A 16517-nucleotide genomic window follows, 5' to 3' on the forward strand; every position below is an offset into this window, starting at 1 on the left:
CTCTTTCATTCTGTCATTCTCTTCCATTCACATTGTGTTAGTCTCCTCTTGTGTGCCCCTCTCTTGGGAGCTTAAAGCCCTCAGTCTTATAATGCATGATGGAAATAATGATCATATCAAGCTTGTGGATGGCTTTTTAATCTACACCTTCCAAGGGAATTTGAGACTTCAAAGGTATCCATGTGTGCACGGACGTGACCGGTCCAAAAGAAGCTCAAATGCACTTATGCAAGAAAGTCCAAGATTTAATTGATGGTAGTCATCCCCAAGACATATACTTAGCTGAATCCAAAACAGCCCACGTTCACCTTTAAGGGTAAGTTCAAGTTGTAAACTCATGACAATCCTCCACAAGAGAATATAACCACGAGCTCCATCATGCATAGTATTGACTAAATACTACTGCATCCTCACTGCCCTCATGGGGTGCCCACTAATGGTAGTAGAACTAGGTATTGATGTATGCTCCCACCACACACCTTGTGCACGCGCGCGCGCACACACACAAGCATACAATGTCCATATCATCTGTATAGTGAGTTTCAATGATGGCTCTAGAGATGCAAGGTAGACTCAACCATAACTGAGCCTCGCACTAAAAGAGCACTAAATAGGAAGAAGTAATACACAAAATGTAGTCGGTAGGGCACCCGCACCACTTAAGATGGAAAGAATCAACTGCAAGTGCTCGTGATTCAAACAAAAATCTCATGTGTATAGCTTGCATGCCTATATAACAATCTAATAAAACTAACAGCTCCATTATATATAGAGTTGAATTATGTATACACCCATAACGACATGCGAGTCAATGTGTGTAAATGTGATTTGACATTATTTAGCCCAGTAAGGCAGCCCCTCCGAGGACTCACTATAGAAGATCATGTTTTTGTGAGGAGAAATGCATTGGAGCCCATAAAGGTTCAAATGGTGATCCATGATGTTGCTTCAAATGCAAATAGTCCGTGGATGTATATCGATATGCACCTGTGATTGCATTAACTCCTAGCCTAACATAATTCTAACCAAAACAAGAGCACCCCCTCATAGAATTTAAAGGTTTAGGCATAGCATAGGGTTGTCAAAGCACGAAGGATTAAACTAAGTGTTAAAAGGGCACTAGAAGACATTTTACATTTGGCAGAATGCACATGTATGCACACACGCACGTCAATATGGAGACAATCGAATAAGTTTCACATTGAAATGTCAAGAATCATAATTTCTGTGAATTGAAGGTCCCAATATATGTCTGACTCAAGGTCTGATCTGATCAGAATTTTTTGTCCAATAGTAAGCGTAAAGTATTTGCTGGCATTCAATCCTTCGCTATATCGTCTGGAACTGCTTGCTTTAAGGGCATTCACACAAAAATAATGCAGAAACACATACCCGGTACAAGGTTGTCCTGATGAGCACTCACATTTTGACCTGATTGTCAGGGTCCCATTATCAAATCAATGGCTGTCTACATAATCATTACAAACATCTCTATACCATTCGCGAGGCAAACAAAGGGACCAGTAGAAAAGCATTCGCGCATTCTTAGCAGAAACCAACCCAACAAGAATCAATCACAAAAATCCCTGTCAAATCCATTTAAGAAGTTGGCATCCCTCTTGCTCCTCAGTAAAGCCAAACCTAAATGGCTAATCCCATTCTTGTTCCTTTTTTTATAAAAATAGAAGCTTCTTTCTCAGCCGACTGGTGCCTGCATGAGGTTGTTGACTTCTTCCCAAAAAAACCATCTGGGCCTCCCAGCATTGAGCCCTCTTGCAATTTGGGTTTAACCTTGCAATCTGTAATGTCACTCCCACTCACTACACGTGTACAAATACGCTCCATTCCACTGCTTCATCAAATTATGGCTCGTAATTTCCTGTCAATGTTAAGCACTGAAACTGATATGTATTGAAAGCCTCTCAGCTCATAGACCAACAATGCCACTAGCATAACAATTCACAAAGACTACACACAAGGATCAGGAAAGATGAAGCAATAATCAAACCCCTTAAGGGCCCCGCATGAAACCAATGCACAACTGGGTGATTTCAATAACATCAGATTCCTCTGCCCCATGACACGGATTATATGAATATTTCCAATACATGAGGTGCCTGCAGAGCAGCAACCTTGCTCCATAGGTTGAATCCCACATTCCTCTATTGCAGACTTTCCCTGTAGAAGGCCGTGCATGACAAATTCAATTCCACTTCATCGGCCACAAAACCCGCATTCAACCTCTTTTGAAGTGTATGACACACACCACCCAAAAGTCCAGTACATGAGTTGCCTATAGAGCAGCGACCTTGCATTGCTCACTTGATTGAGACTCGCTTTCGTCTACAACAGGCTTTCGCGGAAGCCTGCCGCCCATGACAAATTCAAGTTCAAGCCCCTTACCACCCATAAAGCCTGCCTTCAGTCTCTTTCGAAACTCCGAATCGCTACAATTTAGAAGCCAATCTAAACTGCAATGTGCATCTCTATCGGTCAAGGCCTCAAACCGAGGTCTTATTCTATCTCGCAGACTATAGGTAAAAAATGTAGGGAAATCAAGCACCTCTGTGTGGGGCCTCTTCATTTGTCTCATTAAAAAGTTAAGGTTAGGCCGCAAGCTGTAACGTACGCTTGAGCCAAGAATCTGTGGGCATTTGGAGACCATAGAACCAACTTCTGCATTAGTGAAGCGTTCACTTTTCAAAAACCTTAGCCGCTCTTTGGCCATCACTATTGGCAAGAATATCACCTGGGGCATCTTCTCAATCATCCTGGCAATACCATCAGTGTCCAGCTCCAAGTGTTCTTTATACCAGTTTACGGGAACCTCTAAATTATGTGAAAACACTCGTCCCAGAATCTCTGGAAACTGTGCCACCATGCCTGGAATGGTCTCTTTTCGGACTCCTATTTCCAAAAGTTTATTCACATTAGACTGCATCCTCTTTTCAACATCGTAATCTAGCAATTCTGGCCGCCGCGTCAAAATCTTTGCAACAATCATTTGCGGAATACCAAGGCTCATGAGATATTCAAATTTTGGCTTTATTACAGTTGCAGCCCGCATTCCCAGAATCTCTGGATGTTCTGTAAGCATGTTACCCACATGCCTCAGATTAACCCCCATACTCACCAAATAGGCGACAGATGTACTCATTGTCCCGTCTGTCTTGAAACCTAGCACATCCGGATACCTCAGAATGACACGCGGAAGATCTAGTGCATCAATGTCGAGTCCTCGCAGAAAGTATATGACAGGAAGGATGTCAATAACTACACTGGCATGCAGGACCATGGGATACTTCTTTAATAACATTGGGATCCAATCCTGTGGGAAGCCAAGCTTTTTTAGATATTTCAAAACAGGGACCATGTTCTTATAAACGCTGCAGCCAAGAACCAACGGGTAATTGTTAATGGCCTCATTATCAAGCCCAATCTTGCGAAGAAAACCTAAGCGGGTTTGCATGACATCAACTGTGGAAGGGAGCTCTATACATGTAAGCTCTGACGTATCAATGCCTTCTGTCTCTAGGTATTTGAGGACAGTTTCTCGAGCTTCCTCACGAAGCTCTTTTGTGAGGAGAATACCCCATGTGATAGAGGGCCGTTCAAACTTGGGTTCAGCTGCCATCTGACGTTCAATCTCTTGTTCAAGCTCCCCCTCTAAATCACTTTCAATTTCAACCTCATCACTATCATCATCTCTGATGGTCCTTGGGGACAGGCCGGACGTTCTCTCCTTTTTGGATGGTGGCTCTGGTTCTCTACCACCACGATGCGATCTGTTGGTTCCTCTTGTTTTGACGTTGTCACTATCATAATTACTCATGGTCCTTGGGCTCGCCGGCACTTTTTTCTTTCTTGGACAGCCTCTCTGAAGTTCTATCACCACCATGTGATCTGTGAGGGCCCCTAGAAAAATTGCTAGAACCAGCCTTTTCACAATCTGTGTCCCCATACACATCCTTCCACAATCGCAGCGGCTCATTTTTATTAGTTTCAGCCCATTCTGATATGTCGGATCCAGCTTCCTCTGACTCTGACTCATGGTCTCCCCGCCTTCGTTCTTTTACATGATTGTCATCATCTGTTTCCTGCCAATCCGATGTGCTCCACCCAGCGTCGGACACTTCATCCTCTTCAGGATCGCACAAAGTGAGTTTCTCATCAACGAGGTTCTCATCTTCATCAGTTTCCATCCCCTCGTCTGTTTCGGAATCTGTCTCAGCAGTTGCCTGCCCTACTCTTTGCACCCACTCAGACTCCGCAGATGGGCAATGTGACCCAGAATTCAGCCTCCCACCATGCAGGCGGCCATTCTTCTTTCTCACCAAGTTCTGATGGTGTGACCCAAATTTCTGCCTTTCATGATGCAGGTGCATAGCCCCATTGAATGCGCTAGCAACAGTGTCTGCATCTGTTTCGCTCTCAGTCGCATTAGCTGCCTGCCAATCAGAAGAAAGCCCCTTTTTCCGCCTCCCATGATCCAGGTCAGCATCCTCACAGGATGTGCTGCCAGCCTCTGTTTTAGTATCGGTCGCGTAAGCAACCTGCCGCACCTGTTCCCGCTCGGCGATCGGGCAGTGTGACCCTGCATCTGTTTCAGACTCTGTCTCATAGCACAACCCAGATTTCTCACTTCCATGGAGCAGGTGCTCATCCTCGCTGGTATCTGTTTCGGCCTCCATGGCATAGGCTGCCTGCTGCACCTGTTCTAGTTGAGCAGAAAGGTGGTGTGACCCCAGTTTCTGACCCCCACGATGCAGGTGCCCTTGCTCATCCACTTTTATCAATGTGCTGGCAAAAGTCTCCGCATCGGTCTCGACCTGAGTCTCATATGCCGCTCGCTTACGGTCCACATGCAGGTGGCCTCTGTCCCGGAGCGGCACTGAACAATGCCCACTATGTGTACCATAGTCATCATCAGTTTCCGCCCACTCTGACTCTGAAAACTCGGTTCCTGAAGAGAAGCACCTTGCAAGCATGGTGTTGTGGGAAACCCTGAACATTTTTGGACCAAGAGCAGGTTGTCTTGCTGGTAAAGACGAGAAGCCCGTATTTGGGTACAAGCGATTGCGTAGAGGAAGCTCGCCATTGTTGCAACTGGAGATGGAGTTCTCGGTTGTCAATAGAGAAATGCAGTTGGGTTTCTCAATTGAATTGACAATCCGAGCTGATGAAATGATGGGGGGCAGGCTCCTTGAGACATGGAGTGCCCTTCCCATATCAGGACCTTTCGAACCCTACCTCGCACACGGACATCGAAGGACGGAAGCTCATCAAAACCCAACTTAAGCCCTTGCAGATTAATTACCTATGCTCTGTTTTTTGGCGCCTCTCACTAAGGAAATTGACATAAATATGGGCGTCAATGTTTGGCATCCTCCTCCAAAATTACACTTGGTGCAGTATGTCCTACACACTGTATGTCCTACACATTCTTGAAAAAAAATTTGGGAGAAGAATCTTCATGGGATTCCCTTCGGTGAAGGATGTGACGACGCCGCAGCAGGCAGACCAACTATCGGGTGTGAGCATGCGACAACAAATTAGTCGGGCATGCGCAAAGGATGGAAGAGGAGGTGCGCAAAGCTGGCTGGGAGTTGTAGCACGACACGCGAGGTGGGAGGAAGAGGGGGGGAGCAGTTGGAGGGGAGAGCATCCGAATAAAATAAGTGACAAACCAGTATGAACCAATAGTTTTTAAGGAATGTGTAAATTTATATCCAACTAGAGTGCTTCGTTAGCCACATTTGTATTGACTTGAAGTGAGTTCGATCATAAAAGAAAACAAGAACCTAGAAGAGAAAAGCTTGGAGGGGGGGGGGGGGGGGGGGGGGGGGAGAGAGAGAGAGAGAGAGAGAGAGAGATTGCGCTTTGTTTTCCACAAATCCTATTACCTCAAGTTGACATGGTCCTGTGTTTACAACGCCACGATCTACATGTCCGAATTTTGATATGTCTAAATTTGTCCTTAGCTTTTAGATTGTATTAATTCTTTGATTCAATCTCGCACTATTTTGTGCATTCTTGTCATTTGTGTAAGTGTGGTTGTGTCATTTGAAGATTCAACAAGAGAATACATCCTTGGAGAAGAAAATGAAAAGAGAGAGAGAGAGAGAGAGAGAGAGAGAGAGAGAGAGAGAGAGAGAGCATGTTACCTTTCACCAAAGCGTGTTTCATTGTTTTTTGATTGGTCCCTTCCTTTATACGTTATGATCGTGATGCCCCAATTTTGATTGGTGTACCAATTTATGTAAATTAATGTACGGATCATTTGATATAATCTTGTCTATGTCAATTCCATGTTGTGTGTGTGTGTGTGTGCGCGCGCGCTTCGAAATTGGGAAAAGAGGTGGACATGTTGGGTGGTGATGTTTGTGAGCATGCGTTGAATAGTTTTTTAAGCAACCGGTCTCCCTCTCTTCTTCCCAACAGTGGTATCAGAGCTTCCGGTTTGAGGAAAAATCGGCACCTGATTCAAATTTTAAAGGAGCCAATTACAAAATTGCAGCACCAAGTTGCAATATTAAGGCTAACCTGACGACTAATTGGCAAATCGGCTAATTATTTCCACTTATCGATGATCAAAATTCGGTATGACAAGCTTAAAAATTCAATCTATTGGCTAACTCTTGTGGATTGTGGGAAAGGAATAGCAAGAATTGAGGAATTAGCAATTATGAATTCGGATCCAAACTCCTTTACGGCAAAGTAAAGCTTAATCGAAGAATTCATCAGCAAAATTATTCAATAATTTTGTCGATTGACATTCGCAACTCGGCTCGAGAAGGCGGATTATGGCTTGCTAAAGGAAAAAGAGGGTAGGGGTCGAAGGGGCCAAGAAGACCTTGATAAGTTTTGGGAGAGGAGCTTGGGAGAAGCGGTTTGTGGCCAATCAAGGAGTCAAGAAGAGTTTGTCGAAAAAATCATTGTGGGAATGACCTCCTGTGTAGAGGAAGGAACGCGTTGCACTGCACCAAAACTGTCGCAATTGCATCCAAATGAGGTCGCCCTGGGCAGCTGAACATAATATCCTTCTGCACAGCAGAGGACGAAACTACCCACACAGGGCGCCATGTACAAATCTCCCTCTCGCTCACATTGTTCTCCATGCCTGCTCGTTGGTCGGCAGTGTTAATTGCATGCATTCACACTTTATTAAGAAAAGTGAGGCTTTTCTTTACCATTCAATTGGTTTCCCACTGCATGTTATTCTCAACCCTTTGATTAAGGGTACAGTCATACCACAACCCCCCATTACCTGTTGCAAGCGGAGACAATCTTATATGCTATGGGTGATGTTCGAAGATATGCGGCTTCACTTAGCCCTTCAAGTGATCGGCTGCTCACTGAACTTTGAGCTCTTATTTAAGCCACAAATTCATTCCTTATTCCTTTAAAAGCTCCTTGGTTGGCCGATTTAGCCTCAAGCATTCGGCCGCCCTTTTCAAAGGAAAGCATTATTTGAACCTGCACCATCAGCAGCAGCATTCTCGCAAATCGCTTCACCACTTCAAAGCTTGCTCACGCTCCGTTGATTGCAATTACCGCCATTTCTACCCATTCACCTTTATGGTGAATAGTAACTTAAATTTTTGATTGTACTGACATATTTTTGGAAAAAAGGGAGATTGGACACTGCAAAACTCGACCAACTCGCAGACAAATCGTCTGACCGCTCACTTTTTCGGCAATTTCCTAGCGCATAGCCATTCCGGACTTGATGCCAATGCATTTTTCAGCTAAGTACCTTCCAGTTCGGTTATTTATTTTACTCTCTTTTACTTATTCCACATATTGCATCTGTAAATATCACCATATAGCCCTTTTAAGCATTATTATTTATAAACACAAAAAAAAGAGACAAAAACATAAAAAGCACGCAATCATGGCACACTTTCCTCAGGCACCCACGATTGTTGAACAACTTTTAAATTTGCACCAAACTCTCACGTACGAACGCATGCGAAGGCAAGAGCTTGAAGATAAATTATTGTATTCTGCACGCCCTGAAACTGCACCTACTCCTAAGCAAAGCAAAATTAGCAAAAAAGCCTTCACTTTCAAGGATTTTGATGGCACTTAAGATGCTAGCATGATTCTAGCATGGGTTAGTCAGCTAGATGACTATTTTCATGATGAATACTTCCCCCAACGTGAAATGGTAAAGTGTGTATCAAATCATCTTACTAGCAGCACTGCACTGTGGTGGAACGCCACCAAACAGCACGGGAAAAGACCACGTACCTGGCATGCATTTAAAAAAGTGTTTTTACCTCAATTTTTGCCCACATAGTACAAAGCTAAAGCACGACGCCGATGGGATTTAATTTGAGAGGGTCGAAATGAAGATGTACAGGGTTACACTGATTGTTTTTGCAATTGTTTAATTCAATTGCAAGCTATTGAATATGTTAGTCTCAGGAAATTGAAGCGTAAGTACATAATCGGGCTTGGCACTACAAATTGGTGGTGAGGTAGATATGTTCAAACTAGATTCTCTGTCAAAGGCTATTAATTTGGCTCTCAATGCAGAGAAGAAGAAAGGTGGACAACCCTCTCACACTGATCAAACTTCTAACACTAATCGTAACAAGAGACCTCCTTTCTCTACTAACTTTGACAAAAACAAACATCAAAGCCGTACCTTTTTCAAGAGATGCAGATTTGACAATTCTTCTACAACTGCTCAACCTCAAAGCAACAACAACAACAATACCCAGCAACGAGGCAACCAAAATTCTTTCAACCAACGTCTTGCTCCAAACTCTATTGGTAACAAAAAGGTGAAGTCTTTTAAATGTTTTCAGTCTGGTCACTATGCAGATAAGTGCCCAAATGGTCATGCTAAGGGAAATGGTCAATCCAATGGCCACTCGAATGGAGTCAACAGAAATCCAAGCCAAAAATCCTTCAACAACAACCGCCCCAAAGGAGCTACTCTTAACCTCATCGAAGATGCTAATCACGACGACAATGAAGTGGAAGCTAATTACAGTGAGAGATATGATCCTGAGTATGATAACGATAACAACTCATACTCAAGTACTCTTATATCTCCTCACACTTTGTTTAAAGTGCAAGGCATTGTTAAGGGTGAAAGTATCACCATTCTATTAGATAATGGTAGTAGCTATGATTTCATCTCTACACACTTGGCACATCAACTATCTCTCTCTGAAATCTCATCACCTGACAAAGTCAAAACCGTTTTTAATAATCAACGTTTTAATTGTAGAACCCAAGTCATTGTTGAAGTTTGCATTGGTGAATTTACACAAGCACGTACATTTCTGGTAGCACCATTGCATGGTCTGGATATGATTTTGGGAATGTCATGATGAATCCGTTGATTAATCATAAAACACGTACTATGTCTCTCACTCATAATAATAAAAAATTTCTCCATCCAAGCAACACTAGCACATCAAAAAATTCCACTCCTCTCTCACACTCAAGCCAAAAGAGCAATTCGAAAACAGGGAAAAACATATCTAGTGTTGGTAAATCAAATTTCAGCTGAAACTGAAACTTCACGCAACTCTACACACGATAAATTTGTTTCATGCATGATCTGCCACCTGGAATTCCACCATCACGCCTAGAAGATCACAAAATAGATATTATACCGCGTAGTGAACCTCCTTGTAGAGCACCTTATCGTGTAAATCCAACCGTACACAGGAAGATAGAAACTCAAATCATTGATTTACTTGACCGAGGCCTAATCCGACCTAGTAGTTCACCATACGGAGCTCCAGTACTTCTTGTCAAGAAGAAAAATGGAACCTTTTGTATGCGTATCGACTACAGGACTTTAAACAAGATCACCATCAAGTATAGGTTTCCTATTCCTAGAGTGGATGATCTGTTAGACAAACTGAAAGGGGGGAACATCTTTAGCAAAATTGACCTTAAATCAGGGTATCACCAAGTCAAAATGTTTGAACATGATGTCTACAAAACTGCTTTCAGAACACAAACTGGACACTATGAATTTCTTGTCATGCCATTTGGTTTGAAAAATACACCAACCACATTCACACGCATGATGAATAGAATTTTCATTGACCATCAAGATTTTTTGATTGTATTTTTTTAAGAAATTATAGTATTCAGTAAATCTGAAGAAGAGCATAAAGAGCACTTAACACGTGTATTTGATCTGCTTGCACAAAGTCACTTGTACTTGAATCCTGAAAAGAGTTCATTTTTCCAATCTGAGATTGAATATTTGGGACACATCATATCTGGTAAGGAAATACAAGTAAACCCCAAGAAAATTGAAGCCATTCAATCATGGCCTAGACCCAAAAAGGTGCATGAACTATAGTCTTTCATCGGTCTTTGTAGCTATTACAGGAAATTTGTTTGTAACTTTGCTTACAAATCACATTATTTGACTCTCCTTTTGAAGAAAAACACGCCTTATGAATGGACTGATTTACAAGAAAGCTCCTTTAATGCACTTAAACATGCTTTGACTAATGCACTTGTATTGCAACTGCCTGATTTTGAAAGACCATTCTTTGTCGTAGTCATTGATGCTAGTGGAAAAGGTATCAGTGCAGTCCTTATGCAAGATAACCGTCCACTTGCTTTCGAAAGTCGTAAATTCAAATTTTCTAAAACAAAGTTTAGTACTTATGATAAATAATTGACTGATGTGATACATGCATTGAAATTTGGAAACACTATGTAATGGGTACTAATTTGATCATTAAAACTGATCAACTAAGTATCAAATATTTACTTTCTCAACCCTTAATAGATGATAGATATATTAAGTGAGCCGCTTTTATTCAAAGTTTTCAGCCCAACATTCAATACTAGCCTGGTAAAGAAAACGTTGTAGCTGATGCTTTGAGTAGAAGACCATTACCGGAACTTCATTTGACACTATGCCTGACACTTATGCACATGATGATGACTTCAAAACGACATGGTTGCATATGCTTGACAATTCTGTGCACACATTTCTCGAATACACTACTCAAGAAAACTTCCTTTATTTCAAACAAAAATTGTGTGACACTATACCCTTTCGTACATTAATTATTGAAGAATTGCACAAACCACCCTATGCTGGATATAGAGGATTTGATGCAACTTTTCAAAATTTATGTCGTGATTTCTATTGGCCTACTATGAGAATTGATGTTAAAAGTATGTTTCAACTTGCTTGATTTACCAAAAGATCAAAGCAGCAACATGTAAGAAACTGGGACTTTTACACCCTCTCCCAATTCTTGAAAGACCTTAGGAACACATTTCAATGGATTTTGTTACTGGTTTCCCACTCACACTGCACAAGCATGACATGATTTGGACTATTATTGACCGTTTTTCTAAACAAGTGTATTTCATATCTTGTAAGAAAACACTCACAGTAAATCAAGCTACACTTTTGTTTCTTAAGACTGTTTTCCCACATCATGGTTTGCCTAAAGTCATTATTTCTAATCGCGATTCAAAATTTTGTAGTGCTTTCTGGACTACTGTGTTTGAAAATCTTGGCACTACACTTGACTTCACTTTTGCATTTCATCTTGAATCTAATGGTCAAACCACAGTCACCAATCGCATTGTCATTGATTTGTTAAAGGCTTATGTTTCTTCTCAACCTAAGAAATGGGATGATTACCTGCATACTCTACAATTTGCATATAACAACACCACTCACACTGCCACATGTAAATCTCCATTTGAAGTTGTATATGGACACTCTCTTCCTACTCTTGCTTCACGTCTTTTTAATGTTGTGCATGTCGCTAATGATTTCACTAATGACTTTCATGATGTTTATGCAAGTGTTCATTCTGCCATTAAACACTCATAAGAACTTTACACTAAGCATGCTAACAAGCACCACAAGGCACACCAATTCAAAGAAGGTGATTATGTTTTACTTCGCATTGAAAAACGACAGATCAAAAGTGTTGATACCAATTTCTTTGTTAAACTTGCTCCTCGTTTTTATGGACCTTTTAAAATTTCAGTTATCATTAATGATGTTTCTTTCCGTTTAGACCTACTTACACATTGGCACATTCACAATGCATTTCACATTAGTCTTTTAAGACCATTACGAGGACCCTACCTACACACCACATTTATGAAGACCCACCGTCACTTGCAGTAGACCAAGAAGAACAACTCATCCTTGATAAAATAGTTGATCATGAGACCACCACTACACGCACTGGTATGGTTTATAATTGTTACCTTTTGACTTTCAAGGGCCACCCTAAAGAGGATGCCAAATGGATGCCTGAAAAATTCTTTTGCAACTTCCCATACCTTCTCCACAATTTCCATCACTCGGTCCAATTGATTTCTTTATTGAGCAACTAAAGACAATTGCTATCCCTGGTGGGAGGGATGTTATGAGACTGGGCACCCTCCTGTTGTAGTGGTTAGCTGCAATTGGGATAGCTGGTGTAATGGTTAATTATGTGCTGTCTATTTATTTTTCTAATTGAGTTGATGATGATGATTTTGTAGAGTGTAATGTGGGGAGTTGATGAAGAGGTGCAGGCAATAACTCTCGGCCATTTTATACTCACATAGTATTTTAGATTTTCATTCCAATAAGCCACTATGGCTCTGTAAATAATTGTAGTGGAAACTCCCCTTATGGGTCATGCAAGAACTAATAAGCTTCACTCATTTACAAAATGAAGTGGTTGTAAAAGATGGGCCTCAAATTTTAGCACCTTAAACTCACAAATAATATATTAAATACCAACTCCACAAGAGAGGTGCCGTGGAGTTTGAGGCTAGATTTAGGCTTTCTCTTGCAAATTCTCTTCTCTACACTCTTATGCTATGCTTAATTTGCTGTGTACTCTATAGTCAAGTCCCTATCTCTTACAATTCTCTTACTCTCTTTTACAATCTTGTCTATGTCAACAATTCCATGTTCTCTGTGTGTGTGTGTGTGTGTGTGTGTGTGTGTGTGTGTGTGTGTGTGTGTGATAGTTTAGGTATGTGTGTGTGCGCTTGGAAATTGGGAAAAGAGGTGGACAGGTTGATGGTGATGTTTGTGAGCATGTGTTGAATCCTCTTTTAAGAAACTGGTCTCCCCCTCCAGAGAGAATCAACCAAAGTGCGACCAAGCATGTCATTTTGCATATGGAAACATGCCTTCCCTTTGCATCCGGTGTGCATCTTTGCCACTACCATGTTGGGCATATTAGCCATGACAGTCAGGACAAGAGGACCATCGAGAACGAGCTTGTGCTTTCATGAGGGTACCATATTTGACATACATACTCACTAATGTGCTTCCTAAATTTGTGTCTTTTTTAAGTAACTTGTTGTTGAGGAGCTCATTGTTTATCCTCCCGACCTGGTACAAATCCTTCTTTTGAGCACTCGCATGTCTTGCAATCAACACACGACACACCAAACGATTTTGATGAGCTGCCCTTATGTTACATCACAGAAAGAGTTCAGAGCTTTCGTGGTAAGATCAAGCTGGACATCAAACTTCTATAAGAGCACTCCTTCGCCTAGTGAGAAGCCATCAAGACGAAAGTATAGGTGACTAAATTTGGAGAGATATACTCGCTTTGCATACGTTGAAAATAACCTAGAGCTTTTTGATGGGTTCAAGCCCCTGACCTAGGATACAACCCCTATTTTACAACTAATAAGAGCCACTCCTTTTTGGAGTTTGCATGGCAAGAGAGAACTTTATATGTAAACACTTTTTTTAAAATCAATTGAATAGCGTGGTGTTTTGTTTTTTCCCTTGCTGTGTCGACTCCCTCTGTCACTTGTTCTCTGCTTCTCTTTGCTCCTCCACGCCATGGCTCTACTTCAGCTTCAGCCTTACACATGGTATCAGAGCTTGGCACTCGCAAGGCAATGCACTCCTTCCTTGCATCTCAAAAGGCAACGTTGTTGCAAGTCCCCAAGTCGGCGGCTAGGGTGTCAGCAGGCGAAGACGCTGCAGGCAGACACGCCAAGGGACTGCATCTCAAAACGCTGCCAAGGCATAGAGCTAGTGGGCGACAACTGCATCTCAAAATGCCCTGTGCAGTCTTGGCTAGTTGGTGGCGTATGCAAAGAACTCCACAGCAATCTTAAAACCTGTTACAGTAAGCTCCTTGGCAACGCCTTTCAAAACACCATCATTGGCAGCAAGCTTGCAAGGGCACTCAACGACTTCATAGGGGCGCTCAGAGTCCCAGGAAGGATCATCGAAAGCAGTCAACTGCAATACTTCTAGATCTTGGGCAAGGTGCTGCAACCACATAGCATTTTCTCAATATTTGCAGCGCCTCTTACTTTTCACTGGTTGCTAGCTACGCAGGAATCCTTACCAAAGCTTCGAGCTGAACCGTCTTGTAATCGGTGACTTGCCTAATAGTCTGTTTCAAAATACACCAGGAGGCAAGAATGACCAAACATCTGCAGATTAAGAAAGTGCTTTGCATAAGTATTGGCATCCTAGTTTTGTACTACACAAGCTGTGTTAGGGGCCAAATTTCTTTGAGCTTCTATGGAAGCACATGTCCCAACTTGCTCTCTATTGTGAGCTCAACATATCAACCCTTGTCAACCAAAGACAATGTGCATGCATGACTGCTTCATTCAAGGATGTGATGGGTCCATTTTGCTTTCCTCAACATCGGATAACAGTGCAGAAAGGGACTATGTGGATAACAGCATACCCCAACAAGAGTTTAAGTTGTTGAAGCATCTTGCACAGGAGTTGTTTCTTGTGCTGATATAGTGGCTTTGGCAAGCCTTGGTCTTGTTGGCGAGGACAAGGTAATAGGCAAAGATATTCAAGGTCACGGCTCGCGGTTGCAATCAAGGCAATGTATGGACGTGTTCAAAATGCCAAGAAAGATTTACAATACGCTCAAACACATACACAACCACTCAAGCACAGAAGTCAAAGGTTTGATAGAAGGAGCTGGTCCATCAACATCAATTTTCTCAACGAAAAAAATAAAATGTTTTTCATGTTCGGTGTCTTTATGCTATTAACACTATATATTTTGTGTCAAAGTCATATTTAAGCCTATAAATTGTCAGTAACTTCCATGTCCAAAGCAAAAAAGGTTATAGACACTGCCACACATAAGTGGTAAGACCTCCCAAAAATATTTGTTCTCGGCCCATTTTTGTCCTGCTTCTCATGAGGTTCCTGAGTACACCTTAAACCCAAGGGTTGGCAGTGAACCAAAAACTCCATTTATTGGTAGCTAATTTTTTGACCTACATCCTATCTAGTCAAAGGGGGGGTTTACTATCATAGCACCAGGTTATGGATACACCAAAAATCCTTGGTTGTGAGAGAACCTAAAACTCACGATTGACGAGTACACCAAAAACTCGAGGTATCATGAGAGTGGTCTGCCTAGTTCGGGCTTGAGGGGGGGATTGTTGGGTTCAAGCCCCTAACCATCGGATACAACCCCTATTTTACAACTGATAAAAGTCACTCCTTTTTGGAGTTTGCATGGCAAGAGAGAACTTTATATGTAAACACTTTTTTTTAAATCAATTGAATAGCGTAGTGTTTTGTTTTTCCCCTTGCTGTGTCGACTCCGTCTCTCGCTCGTTCTCTGCTTCTCTTTGCTCCTCCATGCCATGGCTCTACTTTGGCTTCATCCTCCCTAACCGCAACATCCTAACACTTTTTGACCCTGCTCTTGTCACACATATCCCACAATCGGTGCATTCCAAGAGGCAACATTCCGGATAGGAAGTTCCCCAAGCATTTTGTGTGCTTTCTCAAGCGCGCCACATTTGGCATACATATCAACCAAGACAGTGCCCAACACGACATCTTTTTTCAATAGCCTCCGACTAACAATATAATTATGAATATTTGTGCCCATATTAGTATCTTGCGTAGAGCCACGTGCCTTTAAGTTGCATGCGTAGGTGATTGCATCTACTAAAAACAAATTAAAAGCTTTCTCTTATGGAAATCCAGCAATTAGTGAATTCCAACAGTCCACGGTCCAAATAGGAAACTGAAAACACTCTATAGTTTTCTAGTCATACTCCTGTTGTGTGTATCCCGTGACCAGTGCATTTTGATGCTGCTTTTTGAAAATAGAATCTAGAGAGAGGCCCTCGCTTCGTATCTAGAAAAAATAGAATAGAGATTTCTGGCCCTGGGAAAATCTTGCAACTAGTGCATTCCAAGAGTCCACACTCCGAACAGGAAGCTCCTCAAGCACTTGCATAGAGCCACATGCCTTGCATAGCCTTCAAGATAAAAATAAAGGTGATTGAATCTGGAGAGATACACCTGCTTTGCATCCACTAAAAATAGTCTAGAACTTTCTGGCCCTGCTCTTGTTGCACGCCTCCTACAATCAGTGCATTTTAAGAGGCAACATTCTGGACAGGAAGCTCCTCAAGCACTTTTCGTGCTTTCTCAAGCGGACCACATTTGGCATACATATCAACCAAGGCAGTGCCAAGCAAGACATCTTTTTTCACAACAATCCCTGATTAACAATATCAGCTTGAATTTTTGT

At 41.9% G+C, this 16517-nt stretch overlaps 1 pseudogene; it reads right to left on the bottom strand.

The window, feature by feature from the left end:
- Positions 1-734: 734 nt before the first annotated feature.
- On the bottom strand, positions 735-5326 carry LOC147451219 (uncharacterized; annotated as a pseudogene).
- Between the last annotated feature and the right edge of the window lie 11191 nt (positions 5327-16517).

The sequence above is a fragment of the Adiantum capillus-veneris genome, chromosome 9 (genome assembly GCF_014529385.1).
Source record: "Adiantum capillus-veneris isolate H3 chromosome 9, ASM1452938v2, whole genome shotgun sequence".
Classification (NCBI taxonomy): domain Eukaryota; kingdom Viridiplantae; phylum Streptophyta; class Polypodiopsida; order Polypodiales; family Pteridaceae; genus Adiantum; species Adiantum capillus-veneris.